This window comes from Balaenoptera physalus, assembly GCF_965194825.1.
Source record: "Balaenoptera physalus genome assembly, chromosome: 9".
NCBI classification, from domain to species: Eukaryota; Metazoa; Chordata; class Mammalia; order Artiodactyla; family Balaenopteridae; genus Balaenoptera; species Balaenoptera physalus.
The window spans coordinates 70,823,384-70,849,588 of record NC_138888.1 but is presented as its reverse complement, the minus strand read 5'-3'; the positions used below and the strand labels follow the sequence as shown (position 1 = coordinate 70,849,588).

At 40.4% G+C, this 26,205-nt stretch overlaps 1 long non-coding RNA gene across 3 annotated transcripts in view; it reads right to left on the bottom strand.

Moving 5' to 3' along the window:
- Nucleotides 1-26,205, bottom strand: part of LOC309666546 — a 198,851-nt gene that overhangs the window by 10,279 nt on the left and 162,367 nt on the right. For 2 of the 3 annotated variants that reach the window (XR_014267164.1, XR_014267165.1), the window contains exon 3: nt 19,398-19,474. This is a non-coding gene — a long non-coding RNA (uncharacterized lncRNA). Of the gene's footprint in view, nt 1-19,210; nt 19,475-26,205 lie in introns of those variants that run through there. The other variant, XR_014267166.1, reaches the window with a different exon arrangement.

Sequence of the window (26,205 nt, the reverse complement as noted above, 5' to 3'; positions counted from 1 at the left end):
ACTTATCACACTGGAGAATCATTGCTCGTTGCTTGCCTATCTCCTCTGGACTGTAAGTTCCTTGAAAGACAGAACAATTTTATTCACCACATCCTAGTCCTAAATCAGTAAGCAAAGAGTTTACTAAAATGTGTTTACTTTTTCTTTCTTTTTTAAACATCTTTATTGGAGTATAATTGCTTTATACAATGTTGTGTTAGTTTCTGCCGTATAACAAAGTGAATCAGCTATATGTATACATATGTCCCCATATACCCTCCCTCTTGCATCTTCCTCCCGCCCTCCCTATCCCACCCCTCTAGGTGATCACAAAGCACTGAGCTGATCTCCTGTGCTATGCAGCTGCTTCCCACTAGCTATCTATTTTACATTTGGTAGTGTATATATGTCAATGCTACTCTCTCACTTAGTCCCAGCTTACCCTTCCCCCTCCCCATATCCTCAAGTTCATTCCCTATGTCTGCGTCTTTATTCCTGTCCTGCTCCTAGGTTCATCAGAAACTTTTTTTTCTTTTTAGATTCCATATATATGTGTTAGCATACGGTATTTGTTTTTCTCTTTCTGACTTACTTCACTCTGTATGACAGACTCTATGTCCATCTACCTCCATACAAATAACTCAATTTCATTTCTTTTTATGGCTGAGTAATATTCCATTGTATATAAGTGCCACATTTTCTTTATCCATTCATCTGTTGATGGACACTTAGGTTGCTTCCATGTCCTGGCTATTGAAAATAGAGCTGCAATGAACATTGCGGTACATGACTCTTTTAGAATTATGGTTTTCTCAGGGTATATGCCCAATAATGGGATTGCTGGGTCATATGGTAGTTCTATTTTTAGTTTTTTAAGGAACCTCCATACTGTTCTCCATAGTGGCTGTATCAACTTACTTACATTCCCACCAACAATGCAAGAGGGTTCCCTTTTCTCCACACCCTCTCCAGCATTTACTGTTTGTAGATATTTTGATGATGGCCATTCTGACCGGTGTGAGGTGATACCTCATTGTAGTTTTGATTTGCATTTCTCCAGTGATTAGTGATGTTGAACATCCTTTCATGTGTTTGTTGGCAATCTGTATATCTTCTTTGGAGAAATGTCTATTTAGGTCTTCTGCCCATTTTTGGATTGGGTTGTTTGTTTTTTTGTTATTGAGCTGCATGAGCTGCTTGTATATTTTGGAGATTAATCCTTTGTCAGTTCCTTCATTTGCAAATATTTCCTCCCATTCTGAGGGTTGTCTTTTCGTCTTGTTTATGGTTTCCTTTGCTGTGCAAAAGCTTTTAAGTATCATTAGGTCCTATTTGTTTATTTTTTATTTTATTTCCCTTTCTCTAGGAGGTGGGTCAAAAAGGATCCTGTTGTGATTTATGTTATAGAGTGTTCTGCCTATGTTTTCCTCTAAGAGTTTTAGAGTATCTGGCCTTACATTTAGGTCTTTAATCCATTTTGAGTTTGTTTTTGGGTATGGTGTTAGGGAGTGTTCTAATTTCCTTCTTTTACATGTAGCTGTCCAGTTTTCCCAGCATCACTTATTGAAGAGGCTGTCTTTTCTCCATTGTATATCCTTGCCTCCTTTGTCATAGATTAGTTGACCATAGGTGCATGGGTTTATCTCTGGGCTTTCTATCTTGTTCCATTGATATATGTTTCTGTTTTTGTACCAGTACCATATTGTCTTGATTACTGTAGCTTTGTAGTATAGTCTAAAGTCAGGGAGCCTGATTCCTCCAGCTCCATTTTTCTTTCTGAAGATTGCTTTGGCTATTTGGGGTCTTTTGTGTTTCCATACAAATTGTGAAATTTTTTGTTCTAGTTCTGTGAAAAATGTCGTTGGTAGTTTGATAGGGATTGCATTGAATCTGTAGATTGCTTTGGGTAGTATAGTCATTTTCACAATGTTGATTCTTCCAATCCAAGAACATGGTATATCTCTCCATCTGTTTGTATCATCTTTAATTTCTTTCATCAGTGTCCTATAGTTTTCTGCATAAAGGTCTTTTGCCTCCTTAGGTATTATGGTGGGTGGGGCTGGATCTTGTCTTTCTGGTGGGAGAGCTGCATCCGGTGGTGTAACACAACATTGTTAATCAACTATACTCCAATATAAAATAGAAAATATTTAAAAATTAGGAAAAAAATTTCAAAAACAAAACAGCAAGATTCGTACCATCTAAGAATTTGTGGTAGAGACCATGTGATGTGTGATGTGGTCATTGCTCCAGTAGAGAAGTGTGCAGGGAAGACCTTTGAGTTTGGATGCCCACATCTTACTAGGGGTCAAATAAAAGGCTTCATAGAGAAGGTGGCTCTCTTTTGTGATATGTTTAGTTCTAATTTTAAGAATATTTCCCTAACGAATCATCTGTTCACTTATAAATTCCACAGACATTTATAGGGTGCTTGCTACAATCTGGGCCAGGCCTTGGAGATTCGGAGATGATTAAGGCACATTCCAGGACCACAAGGAAGTTTTAGTCAAGTGTAGCAGACAGACAAGTACCAGGTCACTGCAGTTCAGGATGTGCTGGGTGATGTGGAAGGACATAGAGGGTAACTAGTGCAGCCCTGTGGGGAGGGGAGAGTTTTCAGGGAGAGATGACATCTGAGCTTAGTCTGGGAGGAAGTTCTGGCATTAACCAGGCAAAGAGGGATGAAAGGGGCCTTTCAGACAAAGGGAACAACTTTATGTGCAAAGTCTCATAGGCAAGAGAAAGTAGAGCATATTTGGGGGAATGTACAGAGTGCATAGTGGAAAGAGGAAATGATAATTGGATAAGACTGGAAATATTAGCAGAAGACTGAGTTTATTCCAAAGGCCAAAAGTAGCAAATCTGATCATGCCATTCTTACTTAAAATCTTCCCATTGCTTCCTGTTGCCTATGCCCCAGTTGAAGTGTTTGGGAATTTGTGTGTGCCTGTGTATCTGTCTGTCTCTGTGTGTTAATCATGTTTTTTATTTTTTTGTTTTCTGTATTTTATGATACTATGATATCTTGGGACCCTTGTGGACCCCAGAAGAGACTGCCCCTCCTGGAGTTGGCTAATTCCTAGAGATGGCAAGCAAAAAGCACTCCTTTGTTTTGAAACCAACCAATCCAGAGCCTATACCCCAACCATCCCCTTTATCAAGCTCTCGAACAACACCAAGCCAACATTCTCCCTGCCCTCTATCACCCCAGGTTCAGGTACCAGACAACAAGGGACCACCCCTATAGCCCAGAGCCCACCAACATAATCCAAACAGGCCAATCATAAGCTAACTTAGTGTACTTTCCCTGCCTTGCCCATTTCTTCCTGCAAAGCCCCCAATAACGTTTCTAGCTTGCTTTCTTCTTGCCTACTTTGTCTCCTACCAACCCTGGTGCTTCCTGTGTGGCCCTGCAAGGTTTCTCTCCTGATCTGTTGGCCTCACCATACCTGACTAAAAACAAATCCTGGGTTCATTTTAATACCATGTGGGAGCACAGAAGGGGGCTGACACAATTAGATGTGTGCCATGGTGATTGGTCTGGCATCAGTGTGCAGAACAGATTACAGTGGAGTGAAAGTGGAAACAGGAAAAGCAGCTAAGAGGCTGCTGCAAGAATGCAGGTGAGAGCTGGTGATGCCTGAACAGAGGCAGTAGCAGTGCAGGTAGGGGCAAGCACTGGAGGACAGCTTCCTTGGAAGGAGGTAGGACCCAGGGAACGCTGTGATTGATAGGGTGCCGTGGTGGGGGGCAAGGACGACTTGCAAGTGTTCCTTTTTGGACACCTGGGTGGATGCGGTGGTATTTGTTGAGTTAAACACTTCAGGAAGAGCAGGTCTGGGAACAAGGAGTGGAAAGATGACCCGCTCAGTTTTAGATTTATTGAGTTGAACGGCTGCGGGATTGACCAAATGGGAAATTGGATCAATGGGTCTGGAGCTCAGGAGAGAAAATTGGTGTTGAACTAGGGCTTTAGTACCATCAGCATAAAGAATAATAAGGCTCAAACTGTGGGAATAAATGAGGTCACCAAGGAGTGTGAGGGAGAGGCAGGGACAGAAATCAAATAGTAGCGAGATTTGAGGGACGGACAGAGGACACGTGGCCTCCAGGAAGAAACACTGGAGGACGTGGGAGGCAAACCAAAAAGGATTTCACAAAAGACGGAGGGGCTAACAGTCTCAGTGGTGTTGGAGAGGGGGCAGGGCCAGGAAGGTCAAAAGACATCCAAAGGTAAGGTGAAGTGTCAGGCGACAAGTTCGAGAAGCCGCGTGTGATTTATGTTCATGGCACATCCTTCACACGCAGACTCCCAAATTCAGCGCGTGAGAGAGCAGGAGAGCAATCGCTAGTGAGGCGGAACGTCCTCTGAAATGTACCATTTATAAAGCCAAGGTCAAAGCGGAAGTTAGAGGTGATGGTGTTTTAAATCTTCAGTTCTGTTGATTCTCCCTTTAGGTCACACCGACTGCTGCTTCCACTAAGGAGGAAAACTGCTGATTTTGTATACATCCAGCCTTTCCCTAAAATCCGTAGGAACGCAGTGAGGTCAGAGAGGTGATGAAACCGGGTTTACAAAGAAATAACGCATTCACCGGCTCGCTGGTCCTACAGCGCAGCCCCGAGTGTAAACACATCCTGCCTCCTGGCAGTCGGGCCGCCCCCTCCCATTTCCCTAGCGCTCGGAGGCTGCCAGCTAGATGGCCTGTGCTCCAGGAGGAATCCAGGGACTGTCCCTGCCGAAGATTGTTTACAACCAGATTGACTTTTTTTTCTTCTTTCCAAACAAACGGACTTGACTTTTCTGAAGACTTTGTAGAACTGCTAATCTGGCAAAAATCAGGATGGATTGTGAGAAAAGGGCTAATGGATCAGGATGGGGGGATCACCCCACCTGGCACTCAGTTAGGACTCAGGCAAGGTCTGTGGGATGAAGGAATGAGTGAATGAATGAGTGAATGAACGTAAGTAGGACTGCAAAGTGCCGGCACATTGCAGGCATGCAGGCGATGGTAGCCTCATTGTTGCCTTTTCTTGCTGCCCCCTTTCCCCTCTTCTCTCTTCCTTCCATAATGCAAGTTCTCTCGGCAATTTTAATCACCTTTTTCGCCACCAAGAATCTTTTAAATTCCAAAACTCAAAACAGATTAGAGACCTAAATGTAAGGCTGGACAGTATAAAACTCTTAGAGGAAAACACAGGAAGAACACTCTTTGACATAAATCACAGCAAGATCTTTTTTGATCCACCTCCTAGAGTAATAGAAATAAAAACAAAAATGAACAAATGGGACCTAATGAAACTCAAAAGCTTTTGCACAGCAAAGGAAACCATAAACAAGACGAAAAGAAAACCCTCAGAATGGGAGAAAATATTTGCAAACGAATCAACGGACAAAGGATTAATCTCCAAAATATATAAACAGCTCATGCAGCTCAATATTAAAAAAACAAACAACCCAATCCAAAAATGGGCAGAAGACCTAAATAGACATTTCTCCAAAGAGGACATACAGATGGCCAAGAAGCACATGAAATGCTGCTCAACATCACTAATTATTAGAGGAATGCAAATCAAAACTACAATGAGGTACCACCTCACACCTGTTAGAATGGGCGTCATCAGAAAATCTACAAACAACAAATGCTGGAGAGGGTGTGGAGAAAAGGGAACCCTCTTGCACTGTTGGTGGGACTGTAAATTGATACAGCCACTATGGAGAACAGTATGGAGGTTCCTTAAAAAACTAAAAATAGAATTACCATATGATCCAGAAATCCCACTACTGGGCATATACCCAGAGAAAACCATAATTCAAAAAGACACATGCACCCCAATGTTCATTGCAGCACTATTTACAATAGCCAGGTCATGGAAGCAACCTAAATGCCCATCGACAGGCGAATGGATAAAGAAGATGTGGCACATATATATACAATGGAATATTACTCAGCCATAAAAAGGAAAGAAATCAGGTCATTTGTTGAGACGTGGATGGATCTAGAGACTGTCATACAGAGTGAAGTAAGTCAGAAAGAGAAAAACAAGTATCGCATATTAATGCATATATGTGGAACCTAGAAAAATGGTACAGAAGAACCAGTTTGCAGGGCAGAAATTGAGACACAGATGTAGAGAACAAACATATGGACACCAAGGGGGGAAAGTGTCGGGGGGGTGGTGGTGGTGGTGTGATGAATTGGGCAATTGGGATTGACATGTATACACTGATGTGTATAAAATTGATGACTAATAAGAACCTGCTGTATAAAAAAATAAAATAAAATTCAAAAATTAAAAATAAATAAATACCAAAAAATAAAAATAAAAAAATAAAATATCTTTTTAGAATGCTACCTTTTGGGGGCTTCCCTGGTGGCACAGTGGTTGAGAATCTGCCTGCTAATGCAGGGGACACAGGTTCGAGCCCTGGTCTGGGAAGATCCCACGTGCCGCGAAGCAACTAGGCCCGTGAGCCACAACTACTGAGCCTGCGTGTCTGGAGCCTGTGCTCCACAACAAGAGAGGCCGCAATAGTGAAGAGGCCCGTGCACCGCGATGAAGAGTGGCCCCCGCTTGCCGCAACTAGAGGAAGCCCTCGCACAGAAACAAAGACCCAACACAGCCATAAATAAATAAATTAATTAATTAATTAATTAAATAAATAAAAGAGCCTTCCCTAAATTTGTCTTAAAAAAAAAAAAAAAGAATGCTACCTTTTAGACATGCTAATTTTCTTTATTATCTGTCTGGTTTTTCTTTAATTGTTTTCCTCTCTTTATTATTCTCTTTCATTGGATTACTTCAGGTTTACTTTGCACTTCTTTCTCTAGGTTTTTAAGGTTTAAGATTTTCTAGGCTTTTAAGGGCCATGGATTTTATATTTGTTTTCCTTTATGATATAAGAATTTAAAGCCATATATTTCCCTCTAAGCACTGCTTTAGTTAAATCCCAAGATTTTGATATGTTGTATTTTTATTATCATTTTGCTTACTATGATTTTATTATCATTTAGCTTGCTAAATTGAATTATGAGGGTTCTTACTAAAACTGGCATTTTCACGGAAGTGCACAGATGGGCATAGGAGAAGGTTCAGGATAATGACTAAAGTTTTATCAAGCAAAGAATCTTTGTCAGCACATAGGGCTGACAGACCTTAGATCAGACCCAGTCTCCTGACCCCTCATCCTGTGTTATTTGGGTTTTGAAATAGCTTTTCTTATGATTTATTAAAGTGTCTTAGCATCTTTCTACCCCACTTGCCCAGTCCCATTAGATGAGAACCTAGGTACTAATACAGGAAGTTGAATTTTCTGCTGATTTTCAAAACAGTAATGGTAACAATAATATATGTAGTCAATTCTTACTGTGGGCCTAGATACTATTTTATATATTTTACACATATTATACTTAATGATGCATTTACTTATTCTACTTATTCTATTTATTAATTCATTTAATTTTCACAATAAATTCTATAAGAGAGGTATCTCATATAGTTTCCAAGAATAAATCCTTCCAACCTCATTCTTATTGGTTGCTCTTCTGGAATCATTAACCTCACAGCAGGTTAAAAGATTGATGACTCTCACTTTGTGTTCCATTGCAAATATTACAGGAAGAAGACATAGATCTCAGTTTTTATTTTTAAGTGATCCATTGCATTTAATACTAACTGAACAAACGTTAATTGGCAGAACAAATATGTAGCAGATATTATCCTGGTCACTCAGGATAACGGTGGTGAGCAGAAAGGGAAGTGGGGACTGCCCAGCAGTTTGTAGTAGGGGAGATAGACTAGTTCAAATGATCCCATGACAATGTAACCGTACAACTATCATAACTGGTATAAAAGAAATATACATAGGCCATAAAAATGTGACTCAGATTGGGGTCAGGAGGACTCGAGAACCCTTTCCTGAGAAATTGATGTGTTGGCTGAGCTATGAAGCATGAGTAAGAGCTGACTAGGTGAAGGTGAGGGTTCAGGTGGAGGGAGGAGGATTAAGGCAGAGGGAAGAGCACTTACAAAGGCCCTGGGGGGAGAAGGAACACGGTTCTTGATGGATTTGATGGCCACAATGATCAGCATGGCTTGGGGGGCAAATTCTGATGGAGGAAGGAAATTGATGGAATATGAATAGGAGGCTAGAGAGGTACATAGGGAACCATGTGAGGCAAAGCCTCATATACGTATTTAGGATTTTGGTCTTTTAGCAACAGTGGGGGACAATAGAGACATTATCAGATTTGCATTTTGAAAAGATTGCTTTGGGTATCTATGTGAAATCTGAATTTTTCCTTTCTTATGCAAGGAAGCTTCCTGTTCATCTTCCCAAGTTGCCACAATTTCTGCTTTCTAAATAACATAAAAAATTTTTTAAAGCATTAAGAAAAAACTCTCCTGCTTCCAATGATTATAAACTATTTTCCTTTATTCTCTTCTTGGTCTTCTATATTAAGAATGTTTTCTCATTTCCTTTTATATCTCCTGCAACACAAAACTTGGATTTCATTTTGGTTTTCCTAATTTCATCATCCACATCTTACAAAATCATGTGCCTCTATAATTACATCATCTATTTTTTTTTCTATCAGCATAGAGTGAAAATGAGACTGACTTCAGTTTAGCCAACAGAAGGCCTAAGAAAAATTAGTAAGTAGGCCGGAATGTGTGTGTACCACTCCTCATCTTCCCTGATGGCATTTTTCTCCCATTCATGCCTTTCTGCCTCTCATACTTACTGACCTGAATGTCTTCCTAGATCTGTGTTTGCCCTGCTTTTGCATCAGCTCACTTGCCTTCCATAAGATGCAGAGTCAAAGCTACTCTCAATGACTAGAGGAAACTGATGTTGAGATAACACATCATAACGGCTCTATACCCTGGGATTCAAACTGACAGGTCAGGTAAAGATTTTGCAGAGGTTTATTAATTTGTTTTTGGAAAAATGTATAAATAAATCATCAAAGCTCTGAAGAAAAGGAAAACAATATCTGGGTTTTGATCCTGGCTCCTCTAGAGCTATGTGACCCCAGGTAAGTCACTTTAACTCAATGACCCTGTTTCCTCACTTGCTGAACTCTTGATCCCTTCTCAAGTGTGGAACAACTTCTGTGATTGTATAATTCTTTTTTGTTGACTGATTGGATCTCTTCTTGAAAATCTCTTCCCATGGAATTATTAAAGTTCAGTGGCTAATTCATCTGTAACATCAGGGTTACTAGTGAGAATTCATAGTCAGGGTGAAGATATTTGGGAAAGGTCCTAGTACCAACCTAGAGAATGCTTATTTTGGATTAAAACCAGGGAGAGGCTGGAGTTTTACATCTAAAACCATTATTCAGTGTCTGGTGTATGTTAGTTTAAAAGCAGCCATCCTTGCTATCCCCTCAGGATCATATGTTGTGTTTATTTTTACCATGTCTTATCTTCGCTGTTGTATTTTTATCCTTTGGCTTCAAGGGTGCCCTTCATAGAGATGTGTGAAGACACAAAAACTCCCATTTGGGAACATGCAGTGCTACATCCTTCCTGGTAGTGTTTTCAGTAAAAATAGTTTCTCTTGATAAAAATTATGGATAAAAATGTAAAAACCTAACAGCTGGTGGCCCGTTTAACAAACTGAACATAACTTTCTGTGCTGAGAGACAAATGTGAATTATAATAGCAGAGGGGTCGTGTGCAGGTGCATTTGAAGGTCAGCCTCCATTGAAGGCCAAGGGCCTACTGAGGGGAAACATCAGTTAAGAGCCCCACATGAGAAGAAATATAACAAATTTAGAGTTTTTCTAGATCAGCTCTTTGCTTGTAGCATACAGAGGGAATTTTCTCAACTTACCTCAATTAATGAAAATGTTGAACAGAGGGCTGTAGACAGGGCAGAAGTCAAGAGAGATTCTTCATAGGCATCCAGGAATATAGTCACATCCTGGCCTTACAGGAACCAGAACCAGGTCCAAAGGGCTCCTGGGACCACCGGCATGGGTCATGTGGTCCTACAGTTGGGCTCTATAGTTAATGTCTACTTCTCAATCACCTGCTACCACCAATCGCCCTTACCCTCTTCTTTCTTTTGTATAATGTCTGCTTATTTATAGTTTCTCTTCCCCATGTCTCTGGTTTGCATGTGGACCCCCATGACTTTTATAAACTCTACCTTTTGTTTCTACTGATAAAGTCCTCATTCTCAACTCATTTTCCCTAGAGAAAGAATCAAAGTGGCCTGGTTCATCTTTTCTTACAGGGCCAGGTCATGGACTGCTATTCATGGATTGACTGACTTTGGGTCAACTACCACACTTGGTTCAATGGGCTGTGACCAGAGAAGGAATCATATGAGTCACATAATTCAAATCCCACAATAGCCTAAGGGGTTGTGGGCAGAGGCTACTCCCCTTAGAAGGATAGTGAATATGAGCGATACCATCATGATCGGCGTGTCCAATCCAGAGACATTTTGGGGAACATGAAATGGGCTCTACTTACCTGCCTCTTGAAATTAAAAAGAGAACAAAGCCTATAATTAGTACAATAAATAGTAGCTGTTGAAATGAGATGGAGTCAGGCAAAGGAGCTAATTGAAAAAGAAGGTTCAATGGAAGAGAAGGTTCTAGGAACAATAGTGGGAGGAAAAGAAGAAAGGAAAGGGGGGAAGAGAAGGACTGAGGATCTGGACAGAGGGTGGCCCAGCCTGGTAGGAGATAGAGATCAAGTTTGCAAAGGAAACAAGGAGGAGGGGAGGGAGAGTTAGTTTTCTAGAGAGGGTGAAGTGATCTTAGAGGTAAGCATCACACAGCCTTGCTGCTTCAGGGCTATGGTTATTGCAATGGTTATAACCAGAGCTACAGCCTTTTAAAATTCAAGTTAAAGTCTGACAATACTAAGTCTTGAGGAGAGTGTGGAGCAATAGGAACTGTAATACACTGCTGGCAAGAGTTAAAATGGTATAAACACTTAGCAAAACAGTTTAGCCTGACCTAGTAAAGTTGAAGATGCACATACTCATGGCCCAGCAATTCCACTTCTGTGTGTATAACCTGGAGAAACTCTGGCATATATGCGCTAGGATACGTTTTTCAAGAATATGTATAGCAGTATTGTTACTAAATGCCAAAAGCTAATAACAGCCTAAATGTCTATCAACAGTAGAATGGATAAAATTTTGGTATAGTCACACAATGAATGTAATGAATATAATGAAAATGAATGAACTTCAGTGATGTACACCATACGTGAATCTTATAAAAACAGTGTCAGTAAAAGGAGCCAGAGATGAGAATATATATGTATAACTTCATTTAAATTGGTAAAACCAAGCTACCATGTTTAGGGACCTACCCTTAACTGGTACCAAGAAAAAAAAGAATATAATTTTATCTTAGAGAATTGCCCTGTTGTGCCAGAATATAACATAGGATGGTAAAAGAGAGTGTACAGTAAGTTGGAGAAGGTCTCAGGAGGAAGTAAACTTCATTTTTCTTCATTATAATACTTCCAAATAATAAGTTTGAAAGAAGCAATGAAATATTTTAAAATGTTGACAAATCTGATTCAGTGTTGATAGGTTTATTTATAAGATGAAGAAAAGATGTGAATTTTTTTAATCAGAAAATGATATGTAGGGAGATTAAAAAAAGAGTAAAACTAGAACTCATTTTTCATTTTGTTAAAATAAGAAATTGATTTCTGAGTGTGCAGAATGTTTTTATTAAGAAATGGTAGAAATCATTCTGGTTGTCTATGTGTTTGCCCAGCCAAACATTCCTTATACTACCAAAAGCATTTTCAAGATGAATAAAACACAATAGTGGATATTCACAAAGGCTGGCACAATAACAGCCAACAAATTTATTACTAAAAAAATTATTTTCTCTAGGTTTAAAATACTCTTGTCAATTGGTGACAATAATACCCTGAAGTCATAGCACATCCTTTAAAACCTCAAAGATAATAGTAAATTTGCATGGCTGCCAGCTGAAATGGCAGTCTTCCTGTTTCTATTTCCTTGACCAGCTCCCTACTGGAACACAAAGGGGATTTGAGTGTCAAAGGAAATGATCTTAATAGACAGGGAAGGTTTATGAATCATAATTAATGGAGCAAGAAATTTAATCACTGGGGATGCAGCCTACTGAACAAAATGGAAAATTTGTATGAAAAAACAAGTTGTGAAAAATAAAATAGATATGAACAAAAAACCAACTTGTATGGAGCCCCTGTGGACTTTGAGGGATCCTGGCCTGTTATGAAGTGTCTGAACTCTGGGATCTTTGCCTGATAAGGAGAATGTCAGGACTGTAATGATGAGGGAAGCAAGTTGTTGTGGAAAAACGTTGCTTCCTAAAAACCGTGACCATTTGCTGGCCAAATGTCAAGATATACTTTGTTCCATGGATGAGAACAGTTTGGAATAAAGGTTACACTGTGAAGAGATGCTAGAAGTCTCTTCTTGAGGAACTAAAATTCAGGGGGAAAATTAGCCAGAATCAAACTTTAAAAATAAGGTTTCAAAAAGGCAACATACAACTCTATGACCAGTAGCTAGCAATAGGATTAGAACAGCACTTCTGAAAGGTTTCCACTGAAATAATCCTAACCACCAAGTCCTGACTCATTTATCGCAATGACTAAGGTAAGTGAAACAGGCTTTAACAGCAAATAGAAAATTTGTGATGTATATTATGTTATTTTAAAAATAGATGTCATTTTTGTGCTCTGTTCATAACATTTTTTTTTTTTTTTACTATACATGATGTTTTAAATCATTTCCCATCAAGTAGAATTTATGCTCTAAAAAGACCATCCAGAAAGTGCTCCATTGTGAAGCACTGATCCCCACCCCTCCGGGATTCTGAGAAGTCTGGGGTGTCAGCAAGACCTGGATACCCCATTCCCCTATTTGCTAAAGGTGGGTTCTGCTTTAAACCTCAGAGAGGACTTTCAAGTCATAAACATTCTAGAGGTAAATAGGACCCAAGCTATAATCTACTCAAATCCTGTTGTTTTAACTGAAAGAAAAACTAAGGTACAAGGTTATCGCATTAATTTGGCCACAAAAGCAGAACTAAAGTTAGGTTTTCTAATTCCTATTCCATTAGTACAAAGTCCCGACAGTTTCCTTGCATGACAAACCCTCATCCTCTGGCAGATCTCACCACACTTCCCTGTACATCGCTGGTCTCCAGCTCCCAGTATAGAAACTGGTACATAGAAAATACTCACTAAATATTTACTCAGAGAATGAATATTCAAGTTCATATTCTTATGTGTGGAGTTGCTGGGCCACAGGAACATGTCTTTTATATTTTTATGGATCTTGCCAAGGCTTTCTACAAAATGATTCTGCTACTGGCTTCTCCCACCAGCAACGTGTGAAGGTGTCTGGCTGCCTGCATTCTCCCCAGTGACTCTCCTCAGGCTTTTAAGTTTTGCCAGTGAGATATAAAAAATTCTATTTATATGTTCTAATATTCTTTTTGTTTGATTATAGGAGAGGATGAGCACTTTTTCATCTCCTTTTGAGCATTTTATTTCTTTTTTTAATGAATTGTCTATTCATGTCCCTTGCCCTTTTTATTATTGTTTGTTTATTTCTTAACCATAATTTAAAGGTATCTTTTATGTTAACAAAGTAGCTCTTTTTTCTGTCAGCTGAGTTGCAAATTTTTTTCCCCATATTTTATTTTTACTGACTTTACTATAATTTCTTTTGATACGTATGTTTAAAATTTGTGTATCATTGAACCTGTCAATGCTTCTTTTATGATTCAGGGTTTTATATCATATTTTAAAAGACCTTCCCCTTGCAAGATTATTTTTAGAATCAACAATATTTTTCTAGTGTGCTTATAATTTAAGTTTATATATTGATTCTCCATAAATATATTTTGATGGCAGAGGTAGCGATCTAGCTAACCAAATGTTTTGGGACTGTTCAGTCATTTAAAAGTGCTGTTACCTTAAAAATAGCTATGATTGGGTCAGTGGTGACAACTGAGTGGTGTATCTAGCATAGCTTTGTCTTGGGGAATTCAAGTTTGGTGTTAGTCAATTCAGATATTGGTATAGGCACCATCACTTGCTTCCTCCCAGCCTCTGACTGTTCTATTTCTTCATGGATCAATTGCCAAGCTGCAAGCACACATGCTCTTGAACTTTAATTAAAGTCGGGAAACCTGGGTTCTAATCCAAAATCTTCCTGTTTGCATGACTTTAAGCAAATAACTTTACTTCTCAGAGTTGCAATTTCTTTTTTTACAAAATGAGGATATGAGATGAGGATGTCCAAGAGCTTTCCAGAAATAAAATCCTACCATCCTATAATGTCTTCCAGTTTCCACTTCACATCTACAGATATTATAAATAATCCACAGTTAGATAGCCTGTTGGAATCTGAAAATTATGCAAACTGTCTTCTTCCCCTATATTCCTCATCCCCAAAGGAGCTTTTACTTTTGATGCTCCCTCTGCCTGGAATGTTTTTCTTACAATTACCTGCATATTTCTTGGCCTCTGTTCCTTCAGGTCTGTGATCAAGTGCAACTCTGAGTTCCCTGGTGGCCTAGTGGTTAGGATTTTGGGCTTTCACTGCCGTGGCCCGGGGTTCAATCCCTGGTTGGGGAACTGAGATCCCGCAAGCTGTGAGGCACAGCAAAAAAAAAAAAAAAAAATTACAAAATCCCAAATGCAACTCCGGCAGAGAGGCCTTTGCTTACTACCTTAATGACATATCAAGCTCCACTCCCAAATCTGTTCTTTTCACTTTACTCTACTGAAGTTTTTTGTATAGAACTTTTTTTTAAACATCTTTATTGTAGTATAATTGCTTTACAATGGTGTGTTAGTTTCTGCTGTATAACAAAGTGAATCACTAATTGTATAGAACTTTTACTACCTGACATATTACATATGTACATATTGTTGTATCCCCAAAATAGTATGTGTATCAGTCAGGTTTTGCTGCAGCAACAAATGGCCCCAGCACCCCAGTTGTTTGCAACAACGAACATTCATCGCTTGCTTATGTCACACGACGGCTGTGGATAGGCTGCAGCATTTCTTGGTTCTTCTGAGCTCACTCAGGCTCAGCTAGGCTGGCTTCCACTTCAGGACTTGAGTTGAAAAAACATTCTTTCTCTAGGATAAACTGTCCTTATGGTGAAAGGCAGGAATATAAATGGAAGCAGAGCCAAAGCAGGAAATCTCATTTAAAAATTCCGCTCAGATGTGACAGTCACATCTGCTCATATTCCATTAGCCAAAGCATGTCATGTAACGAAGCACAAAGTCAAAAAGGCAAGTAGAATATATGCTTCTCTCACAGGATCAAGGCCAAGTCACCTGACAATCAGTGGGGACCTAATTAGATGCAATAATCCTATTGTTAAGGACAATAATCCAATCTATCAAAAAATATAAATTTCATGACTTGGTTCTTTTTCTGTGGTATCCCTAAGGCCTAGAAGAGTAGGCATTCAACAAATATTATTTGATGGATAAAAACACAATCCTTTCATCCTTCCTAGCTCCACTCTCACTGCTAGAACAAACCCCCACTTGGCTTTACCCTCACCACCATGGCCTTGGTGTAGCAAAGAGAGATGAGATGGACGGAATAATCTTTTATAGTCCTTGTGGGCCAGTGATTATGGGATAATGAAAGGCACTTCTAGCTTTGAAATGAAATGCCTGTGTTTTATTGGGACTCCTTAAACAATGTGCTTTTCACAAATTTCAGCATCAGTGTTGACATGCTGCTCATTTCATGTTGGAGACATGGTGGCACCTGCAGCATTATTGCCACGGCCAATTCTACCACCCTCACCCTGCTCCTTTCCTGCTTGCTTGGCATTGGTCTCTCCTGAGATGGAGTGGAAAGCAGACACTGTCAGGCTGGGCAGACAAAGCCTTGCTCTTCTTTCCCCCAGTGACGCAGAACAGCTTTTCGGGTAAGTGATTTCATGATGACATTTCAAAGTGAAATATATGGAATACCTAAATAATTATGTTGCCTCTTGACTAAGCCACTAAGCCTGCGTATCAGTAGTGGCTAGGAGCTTGTGTTCTGGAGTCCAACAGACTGGTTTTAAATTCCTGGTGTATTTTTTAGCTGCTTGATTTTGGGTTTGTTACTTCCTTCTCTAAGCCTCAGTTTTAAAATTTATAAACTTATGTCAATAATGGGGCATTATGAGAATTTAAAAAGCGATGTTTTAAAGTGTTTAGCATAATACTGGCACACAGCAAGCACTTAATAAATGACATCTGTTATTTCCCAGAGTACTTGAATATGTAGTGACTGGTAGTCTCAACATTACCCCGTCTTATCCATGAGGAGGAAAAGAGATGTGAAATACGAAATACGCTCAATGCTACACATTCAGGGCTGAAACTCAGGCTTCTTATCATTCCTCTGTTCTATGGATACAAACGGTAGAGCAGACAGAACTGTATTAAAACGTTTATCCAGTTCTTTTTATAAATGTGTGATGTGAGGCTTCCATCCTCCACCCACCCTCTAGGGCTATTTTCCAGAGTAGATTCACTGGACTCTGGCTTCTGAGGCTATTATAGTTGTTCCAGAAGGAAGGGTCTATGATCAAACAAGTTTAATGGTAGATTTAAAAGGCTGAGCAGTTTTCTTTTTTTGCAGATCCTTTACTATGCTAGTGTTCATCCTGAATCTCCAAGAGGGAAATGCAGAATAGAGTATTTCCCATTTTTTTAAATTAATTAATTTATTTTATTTATTTTTGGCTGTGTTGGGTCTTCGTTGCTGCACGCTGGCTTTCTCTAGTTGTGGCGAGCGGGGGCTACTCTTTGTTGTGGTTCGTGGGCTTCTTATCACGGTGGCTTCTCTTGTTGTGGAGCATGTGCTCTAGGTGCGCAGGCTTCAGTAGTTGTGGTATGCAGGCTCAGTAGCTGTGGTGCACGGGCTCAGTAGTTGTGGTGCACGGGCTTAGTTGCTAGGCGGCATGTGGGATCTTCCTGGACCAGGGCTCAAACCCGTGTCCCCTGCATTGGCAGGCCGATTCCTAACCACTGCGCCAGCAGGGAAGCCCTCCAATTTTTGACCACAGAATCCTGTCTCGGCCATTCTTGCTCCACAAGGAGAGAGCCTTCTGCAGGACACCCTTTGTGAAACACTCCAAGGGCAGCTTAAAAGTGTCGTATCATGCTAACACGACACAGATGTAGAAAGACATAGAAGGCACACTAGGAACTGGATGTATTAAACAAGTGCAAAAATGAAATAGGTAAATAAAAACTCTATAGACGCCGATTAAAACTAGATTAGTGAGGTCATTTTGTAGAGTGACAAGTTGGGTGATGATGTGCATGATGAGATTGAGTGAAACCAAGGGACACTGACTTCATTCCATGTGGCTTTAACTTTGGACAACAATGTCGTCAGATTTCCCAATGGCGAAAGGTGTTTTTTCTAGGTTTGCATCCCTCATATTCTCAGCCATAATGATTGTTCATATTTAAGTCTGGCAGCTTATCTAATTATGCTTTTTCCTATCCTTCAAATCCTCCTAGCTCCTGGCATTTTGCCCTTAAAATTGAATTAGTTCAGTGCTCTGATGTTACAGAAACCAGACTCTATTTGGAGTTGTAGGGCCAGTGTCACCAATGACTTAATGGAGATTCGATACATTCACTGCCTAATGAAGCACAGGCCTCTGTATACACAAAAATAAAACTGCTATGGATTTCTTTCTTTTTCTAGTTTCGGTTTCTTTCATATAATAGTCTCATGTTGTCTCTGAAAGAAATTAAGGATGTATAAGTAGCCAGATGCCCAAGTCAAAAATAAGAAACTTTTGGGACTTCCCTGGCGGTCCAGTGGTTAAGATGTAGCCTTCCAATGCAGGGGGTGTGGGTTTGATCCCTGGCCAGGGAGCTAAGACCCCACATGCCTCGCAGCCAAAAAACCAAAACATAAAAAAACAGAAGCAATATTGTAACAAATTAAAGACTTAAAAATTTTTTAAAAAAGAAAAAAAAGAAACTTCTTAGTATTTTTTAAGTCTATCAACAGCAAAAGCCTTTTTACTGCTTGAGATTATTCAAAACAGATTATTCAGCTTGATTCTATCAATAACCAGCTAAGTAGTCAGTACATATAGGCATTATTAGCCCCACTTGACATTGAGTTTTAGAGAAACAAAGGTAGTTCCATGGAAATTGCATCCTTAGGGTCTCTTCTTCTCATGAGTACATGACAAAGTAATTGCTTTTTTTTTTTTTAATAGGTGTTTCTTTTAGAGTTTATGTTCTTTAAAATTATCACAGTCTCACAAACCCTGAGAGAACTAAGTATAATGTCAACGTGAGCCAGTCATATGTCATTTTTCAACTAAGGAGAGTGAGTTTGCACAGCATTTGCAAGCAGGATATTTTAAGTGGGTCACAAGCAGAAGTGGTTAACTGACTCCCAAATTATAGCTCTAGAGTCTGTCTCAAACTTCACATCCATTTATTCAACTCTCTGCTGGATATTTCCACTCAGATGTTCCAGAGGCACCTCAGACACATGTCAAATAGTTAACTCAACAGCTCTCTCCCCCTCCTATTCTCTTCTCTTGTAGTCTTGGTTGTAGCATCCACCTGGAAGTCTTGATCTTTCCCTCTTCCTTAGCTTAATATCAGGGTTAATCACCCGTTTCCACTGCTTTCCTTTAAACTTTTCTCCAGTCTCTCTTGTCCATCCCTTTACTCACCACTCACACCACGTGGAGCCTCAACCACTACCCAGAGGTTAACCTCGCTGCTTTCGTTCTTGTCCCCTTCGAACTTCCCACACACTGATAATTGCTAGAAGGGCTCATTCAAAAACAAACTGGATCATATCATTAACCTGTTTGAAAGTCTTTTTTTTTTTTTTTTTTAATATTTTGGGGATTGATTTTACTTTTTTTTTAAATTAATTAATTAATTAATTAATTTACTTTTGGCTGTGTTGGGTCTTCGTTTCTGTGCGAGGGCTTTCTCTAGTTGTGGCAAGTGGGGGCCACTCTTCATCGCGGTGCGCGGGCCTCTCACTATCGCGGCCTCTCTTGTTGCAGAGCACAGGCCCCAGACGCACAGGCTCAGTAGTTGTGGCTCACGGGCCTAGTTGCTCCGCGGCATGTGGGATCTTCCCAGACCAGGGCTCGAACCCGTGTCCCCTGCATTGGCAGGCAGATTCTCAACCACTGCGCCACCAGGGAAGCCCTGAAAGTCTTCATTGACTCCCTGTCCACTCCTAATGGGAGACGATCCCAGCTCCTTAGCACAGCTCACAGGATCCTCTGTGTGCGGCTTGACTTGACTCTGCGTCTTTCCCCTCCTGCTCCCTGTCCAATAATTATTGTTCTGGGAACCCTGAAATACTTATACTTTGGCACAGAAGCCATGTTGTTTCTTACCTCTATGCTGTTCTTTGTTTATGATCTTCTCTTTCATGTAATACAGCTCCACTCTCATCTCTTCCTTTCATTTTCTCCTAAAAAAAAAAAAATCCACCATTTTAAAGATCTGTTCAGGAATCAAGAGTTCTAGAAGTCTTGCGTGGCCTCCTGTCTTCCCCAATCCACCTAGATCACATTAGGCTTTTCTCCTGATTATGCTTATGATTATCTGTGAAAATCGAAAATGCTGTGCTTGCTACATGATGGAATAGTTAACCTGATGTGTGCCCGTCTCCCCCACTGAACTGGGAATTACTTGTAGGTAAGGACTGAGTCTTAAAATAGTTTTGTTTCTCAACACCTGGCACAGTACTTGGCATAAAGTAGGCACTCCATGAATATTCCTGAATTGAATAATTATTCAAAGGCATCAGTCACTTTTAGAAATGTTTCTGTAAATCTATGTGAGAAATCATTTATTGGCAACAACATGACTTACAAAAAATAATGTCCAACTGAAAGACAGTTGATAAGTGGGCATTTTGGGGAAGGAATCTAACAAGTTATGTGACATTGGAAAAGCTCCAGATCTGTGTGATGATTCTCTCTACAAGAAACTGGATCATGGTATTTCTACCCTTGCAGAGGAAGTTTCTGAGCACTGGGGAGAGACAACTGTGCATCTGCAATGAGGCTGGGAATGTCTGCTTCTCTCTGCCTCGATCAACTTGGGTACCATATAAAGAAGAAAAAGAAGTCTTACTCTCTTCCACTCTTTTTCTCATTCTCTGCCCCCACCCCCTTCCTATTCCTCAGGTGCACCTCTGTTGGAAAGGGGGGCAGGGAATTTGCAGTTTCCTCACAGGTCCAATCCATTAAATGGTCTTACCTCTGAATATCCTCATTGTATGTAAGTGAGAACTTTTGGACATTTTTCTGGCAAGAAGAGAGTAAGACCCTTTTATGTAAATGTTACTCATGCTCTAAAGTGTCATACTGTCCTTTTAGCTGTTCCCTTCTTTTTTGTCTGTGTGGTTTACTTTCCCCTTTAAAGAAGCATTTATGAAGCCCATGCTGTGCCTGCAGCCCTGTGGAGGATACGAAGGAAATACAAGGCTCTGGCTCTGTCCACAAGGACCCCAGACGCTCTGGGTGGGGAGAAAACACAAACAAGCATGTGTATCAAATGTGCTACGTATAATCAAGCTTGTGGGCCTCTCCCTTGGTCCCTGTCATCAGGATGCAGTCTTTTCCTTCGCTCTGTTAAACTGATGAACCTCAAATGCTGACCCATGTACAAAAACAGAATAAGGAGCCAATTGTTATTGCTATGTTTCTGTTTCTAAATAAAAATTATAGAAAATTCTAGTTCGTGGGCTCCCCTGACCTCCATTTGTCTATACCAAGGTAGGGCTACAATTCTCAAAGACATACATGTATGTCACAGTCCCACCTTAGATACACAGCGAGTATTTATTATTCTGCAGCTTCTAATTTAGCCCTAGGGATGCCTATTGCCTCTGTCAAATGCTACCTCTTTATAACGTATTTATCCTTTGCCTTTAGTCTTTGCACAGCTTAACTATTACTGAGATGCTGCAGCTTTTTAATTTTTTTACCCAGTGTTCATTAGAAGAACTGGGCTGTGGGAGTAGCCATCTCTGTGCCTCTTTCTTCCCCTTTCTCCAATCAAGTCTCCACCTTATCCCATTTACTTCTTCTGGATGCACGTTGCCTCCCTGCCCATACAGCTTCAGTGATTCCCTGCAGCTCGACGATTCCCTGCAGCTCGCCACGTCAAGTCCTCAGTCTGGTGGCCACAGAATGCCTCTGTCCGGACCCACCTACCTGTTGGACTTCCTCTCCTTCTTCCTGTTCCCAAACTCAGTGCATTCTCATCCCCAACTGTCCCGAAAACCTCATCCCTTACTGTTGCCCTTACTTTGCTCTTGCTGTTCTGCTCCACTACGATGGTCTTCCTCCTACCCACAGTGCAGCAAGTAGAGAAGGAGATTGGACATTGCATGGATGCAGGGAGAATCTCAGTTCTGCTTCCTCAGAACTCCTGTCAACTTGGGCATGTTATTAAGCAATCTTGTTTCAAAATCCTCATAGAAAATGAGGATCATAATAGCTTCCTTGTGTTATGAAGGTTAAAGGAAATATATATATGTATTCCTCTCACCCTGTTATAGTGCTCTGCTGAGTCTTTTCATTGTACTTATAAAATCTTATACTACAGTGGGAATCAAGGTACATCTTCCCTTTCTTATCCATATCTGACCCTCAATTCAACTCTAAGTTCTTTGAGGACTGAGGCTATATCTTATCCATCTTTGTATTCCTCTAGAAAACTGATCAGAGTGTCATAAGCTCTGGAACTACTGGCTGAAACTTGGAGATTTTTGTTTACTTAACTTTTCATAGCTGTAGACAATTCCTGGATAGATTTAAAAACAAATGAAATGATAATCAAGTTACTTCAATCTCAAAGAGCCACAGCATTAGATTCATTATTAATAGTAGTCTTTGAGGCCTGACTGCCTGGTTTAAAATCTCAGTTCTGACATTTGCTTGCTGTATAACCTGGTGCAACTTACTTTCTGTCTCTGTGACTCAGTTTCCTCATCTGTCAAGTGGGAGGTGGGATAGTAATGATGCCCACCTCACAGGGCTGCTATGAGGGTTAAATGAATTAGAACATGCAAATTCACTTAGAGAAATGCCTGGCACAAAATCAAAACTCTCTTAAGTGTTAGTTATGACTATTGTTAACATTTGGATTGCTTTTTCTATGTTGCTAGTTAAAATACAAAGGACTTTTTTTTTTTTTTTTAATTTATTTTTGTCTGTGTTGGGTCTTCGTTTCTGTGCGAGGGCTTTCTCTAGTTGCGGCAAGCGGGGGCCACTCTTCATCGCGGTGTGCGGGCCTCTCACTATCGCGGACTTTCTTGTTGCGGAGCACGGGCTCCAGACGCGCAGGCTCAGTAGTTGTGGCTCACGGGCCCAGTTGCTCCACGGCATGTGGGATCTTCCCAGACCAGGGCTCGAACCCATGTCCCCTGCATTGGCAGGCAGATTCTCAACCACTGTGCCACCAGGGAAGCCCCAACAAAGGACTTTTGAGGTTGCGTTGTGAACAGTTGAATTGGTTTGAGAGTATAATTCCTCTTTAGTTTCGCCTCCTCCTCTCTTCTTTTGTGGGAATCTGGATCTCTCCGTAGACTTTCTCCATTTCTTCCTTGGATAACCTACACCTCTACAACTTGTTCTGATGCAAAGACAATTGATTTGTCTTCTTTAGAATTGTGCCACTTATGATTAGGAAATTCTATCCCCTACTTAAGTGTTAGCTCTTAACTTCCTCTTTTACTATGGTCCAGATTTCATAGTGTTTGCCCATCGTGCTTGGTATTCTGTTTATTTCCTTGGTTATGTTTATCTCCTTATATAAGAGAGTGCACTAAAGGACCTACTTAAGTCTCAGTTTTGGCTAAGAGCCCAAGGCAATGATAGCACACTACAAAGTGAGGTGCATAGTCCTCACCTGCAGGACCCACAAAGGAGGAAGTGGTCAAAAACCAGTATTTTTCAACTCTTAGCTGAACATCTATTGTTAGTCTTTAAAAAGTTAGGACAACAATCCCAAATGTGCTGGGATCCCCAGTTTTGCCCCTACTCCCCGCAATAAGCATGAAGAAGGAGGACCTATCCTTCATGCTAAGCCTAGGGCAAGGAGAGTCTCCAGGTCTACTCAGATTCTCTGGACCTTGAGTAGCCCAAGGGACTGGTGTATGGCTCAGACCTTAAGAAATCTAAAGGGCGTGTGACTCTGGCAGGCTGCTCTGAGAGCAGCGTGAATGAATGAGAGAATTGCATTGTTACAACATAAGCTACCAGAGCTTATTGGAGGCAAGATGTATGACTGTTTCCATGGGCCAGATGTGGGCACCAATGAGAGATAGGGGGTGACTTTTATTAGATCAAGTTCAAGACAGCTGCCTATAGGGTGAGGAGGCCTTGGCAGGTAGGAGCTGGAAGGGTACCACAAGATGCCCAGTGCTGAGGAAGGACATTAGCAACCAGAGTAGAGAGGCAGTGTTTAATCAAGGGGGTGGTAGACAAGAGATCTTCAGAAATATTGTGTCCCCAAACTGGATCCCTAAAAGTGCCCTCTGAGATTAATGAGTCAGTTTTAAATACTTGCCAGGTCCAGAGAGCACCTGTCCCAGACAGGGCCAGTCTAGTCATATTTTTGTTGACCTATTATCCTTTGCTCCAACCCATAGGCTCAGGAAGCATGGAGGGTGAGAAGAGGAAAGAGGGGGAAAACTAAGGCAGAGATGGAAAGAAGAAGAAGCCGTTCCTACCCTTTACCATTGTAGGTGCTCCCTGTAGCTGGTTTAAGTTTGCCAGAGAGGAGAAAATTTAACTTTGGATGAAGACCAACTTTTCACTACACTGAGCTAGAGAAGTTAATTATTGAAATGAGACAGTTTTTGTTTTTTTTTTTTAAGTTTTACTAAAGATATCAGAGGACTTCTAATTATCTGAGAATGACCAGAAGACCCCTGGAATCTGTCTGCATTTTCATCCAAAGGGACAGGGAAGAACTTGGCTTCAGGAGTGAACAGCAAAGACACCAGCAGAGTTGGTTTTGGATGAAACACTTGAGCTCTACTTGTAAAATGTTAAGATTACATTTGCTTTCTTGAAGATGGATTTTTTTCCTCTTTTTTATTCTGTCTCCTTTTTGATGACTTTCGAGGTAAGGGATTGAAATTAAAATGTCTTTACCAACTTCAGGTAGCTAGATCAGTATGTAAAAGCACACTGTGATTAAAACATCTCTTTAGTTATTTTCAGCAAAGGGAAAGCATAAAAGAATTTTAATAAAAGCTTTTGAGTTTTTAGGTTAAGAATGAGAGAGATACAGCTATTTACTACCAGTTGAATTCTGTAAAGAAATAAAAAATTAATTTAGTTCTTTAAAGATTTTGAGAATAGATTTAAATTTATAGAAAAGTTGCTAGGGCTTCCCTGGTGGTGCAGTGGTTGAGAATCTGCCTGCCAATGCAGGGGACACATGTTCGAGCCCTCGTCTGGGAAGATCCCACATGCCGCGGAGCAACTAGGCCCGTGAGCCACAACTACTGAGCCTGTGCATCTGTAGCCTGTGCTCCGCAACAAGAGAGGCCGCGATAGTGAGAGGCCCGCGCACCGCGATGAAGAGTGGCCCCTGCTTGCCGCAACTAGAGAAAGCCCTCACACAGAAATGAAGACCCAACACAGCCAAAAATTAATTAATTAATTAAAAAAAAAAAAGTTGCTAAATAGTACAGGGAGTTCCTTTATACCCCACACCCAGTTTTATCTATTATTAACATTTTATATTAGTGGGGTATACTGGTCACAATTAATGAACCATTATTAATGAACCACAATTAATGAACACATTATTATTAGCTAAAGCCCATATTTTTAATATTTTAACAAAATCTTTAGTTTTTTTCTAATATTCTTTTTGTGTTCCATGATCCCACCCAGGATATCACATTACATTTCATAGTCATGTCTGCTTAGGATACTCTTAGCTTTGACAGTTTCAGAGAGTTTCCTTGTTTTTGATGACCTTGACGCTTTTGAGGAATACTGGTCAGGTAGTTTGTGGAATGTCCCTCTACTGGGATTTTTCTGATATTTTTCTTATGATTAGATTGGTGTTACACGTTTCTGGGAGGAAGACCACAGAGATATAGTGTCATTCTCATCATATGATAACAATGATCTATATTGTCAATATGACTTATCACAGTGATGTGAACTTTGATCACCTGGCTGAGGTACTATTTTTCAGGTTTCTCCACTTCAGTTTAGTCTTTCCCCACCCTCTGTCTACACTGTACTCTTTGGAAGAGAGTCATTATGTACAGCCCACACCTAAGAGAGTGGGGTGTTACGCTCCATCTCCTTGAGTGTAACCGTAAACTCGGCACTGGAAGTCTTTCCACTCTCCTCATTTATTTTTATTAAGCCAATCATTTATTTCTATTGATATGAACTCGTGGATATTGATTTTATACTTTGGGTTACAATCCAATACTATATTGTTTATTTTGTTGTAAACTGTTCCAGCTTTGACCATGAAGAACTCTTTCAGTTGGCTCACATGTTCCTTTGAAATACCCCCATCATTGTGGGCTTTTTATTTTCGAGAACTTTCTTACTTTCCTGTACTATAGATTCTCCAGGCTCATATATATATTACCTGCCCCAATCCTAGAATCAGCCATTCCTCCCAGGAGCTCTGGTTGCTTTAACTGGAGGATGGTATTAGAGATCAAGATCTGGGTGATAGCTGTGCTTGTTGCTACTGGGATAATATCTTTTCAAGTATATTTGACATTATTCAATAAATATTTATTGAATACCTCCTAGTGTGAAATATAGTATTATGCATTGGAGAAGTGGAATTTGAGATTTCCTGACCACTGCCTACACAGCTGGAATTCAAGTCAGCAAAGCCCACCTGTTTAACCATTGTTATTTTCCAGGGGAAAAGTGTTAAGTGATAGGAAAGAAGTTGAAAAGGAAAAAGTAAACAGAGTCCCCACCGAAGAGGGTGGAGGAGTAAGACATGGAGATCACCTTCCTCCCCACAAATACACCAAAAATACATCTACATGTGGAACAACTCCTACAGAACACCTACTGAATGCTGGCAGAAGACCTCAGACCTCCCAAAAGGCAAGAAAATACCCACATACCTGGGTAGGGCGAAAGAAAACAGAAAAATCAGAGACAAGAATAGGGATGGGACCTGCAC